This window comes from Mastomys coucha, unplaced genomic scaffold (genome assembly GCF_008632895.1).
Source record: "Mastomys coucha isolate ucsf_1 unplaced genomic scaffold, UCSF_Mcou_1 pScaffold13, whole genome shotgun sequence".
NCBI lineage: Eukaryota > Metazoa > Chordata > Mammalia > Rodentia > Muridae > Mastomys > Mastomys coucha.
The window spans coordinates 40,886,900-40,888,550 of NW_022196895.1; the positions used below are offsets into that span (position 1 = coordinate 40,886,900).

Consider the following 1,651-nt stretch of genomic DNA (forward strand, 5'->3'; position numbering starts at 1 on the left):
GAGAGAGAGAGTAGAGGAGTAGAGGCTAGCCATGAGCATGTGGGGAGAGAGGGGGATCAGGAGCAAGAGGACAGAGTAGGAGCAAGAAAGCAAGAAAGCAAGTTTTAGGCCAGCCTGGACTACATAGTGAGAGCCTGTTTCAGAAAACAAGTGAGGACGGGGGTGGAGCTTAGTGTGGAGCTCTTACCTAGCATGTATGTGCAAGCCCTAGGCTCTAGCCCCAGCACTGCAAAAGCAAGAACAACAGATCAGCTTGTAGTGGGCAGTCACATGAAGTAACAGGCAGCCTTCTGTGTAGGTTTTGTCAGGGCCGAAGAACCTCAAAGGAACAAGCTAAAGTAAGAATGGCACAGCCAGGCACTGTTGCTCCGAATTTGACTGTTGCTGTTTACATTCCTTTGCTGAGCCCACCTTTTCATAGGCTTTTTTGCTGTTCACTTCTGCTTCATGGAAAAGACAGACCCAGAGGCCAGCAGATAGGCAACGGACTTGTCTGTTTTCTTCTTCTTTTTACATGATTATGTCTACTGCCTTGCCTTGATTTATAAGTAAAACCTACAGAAATAAATGTTTTGAGGTTTATCTAAAAATAATACAGAAAATATTGCTGTTATTTTTTTGTGAATAAAATCAATTTTGTATAGTTTATTTCAATCTAAATAAAATGTGAAATTTGTTTAAAAAAAAAAGAAAGCAAGAAAGCTAGAGAGAGGATGGGCAAGCAGCCCCTTTTATAGTGAGTCAGGCACACCTGGCTCTTGCCAGATAACTGTGGGGCAGAGCCTAGACAGAATGCTAACAACAGAGAGGAAGCTGAACTACTGAAGATTTATCAACAGCACACTATTATTTTGCCTCTAAAGCAGGGAGACTGGAGAACACTACAGAACTCTGTTGTTCTGGTTGTTGGGTGTGAGTGAATCTCAGGAGAGAGATGTTTGGTTCATGATTTTTCATATTGGACTGATAAGAAGTTTTGTATCTTGAAACATTGATAATTTTTCCAAATGTGGTAAAGTTTAAAGTAAGATGTGCCTTCATCCAGCTGGCAGTGGCAATTAGTACCTTGGATAATTGACTTTTTTATTTTTTTTTTCCTAGACAGGGTTTCTCTGCATAGCCCTAGCTGTCCTGGAAGTCACTCTGTAGACCAGGCTTGCCTTGAACTCAGAAATCCATTTACCTCTACCTTCCAAGTGCTGGGGTTAAAGGTACATGCCGCCACTGCCTGGCTCGATAATTGACTCTTGATTGTATTGTTGAACTGAACTTCTATGCAGAATGTCTAGACATTTACAAGGTTCAGCTGAAATGAACATAACAGAATCACAGAAACAGGCATTTAGAACAGGTGCTTGGACCCACAGGTACCAGAAACACTACTAAAGACTGAAATTACTCCCTTCATATTGTGTCTGTCCTCTTTAGTTTGGCTGCAAAAACCAGCTAAGTCATCATCTTTAACTCTTCCTCAGAGATTCCTCAGAGAAATCTCAGAACAGAAAAATTTCTAGAATACACTACTCTCTCGAGAAAGGCAGTTATCTAGCAACACAAAGCTATAGCTAGAGAAGAAGTGACCTAGGAACTGCCTTGATCCCTATTGGAAGACCGTCCAGAAATGGAGTCTTCTTCTTTTTTTTTTTTTTTT

At 41.2% G+C, this 1,651-nt stretch overlaps 1 pseudogene; it reads left to right on the forward strand.

Annotated features, from left to right (window-relative positions):
* Window positions 1–1,651, forward strand: part of LOC116087461 — a 111,203-nt pseudogene that overhangs the window by 9,196 nt on the left and 100,356 nt on the right.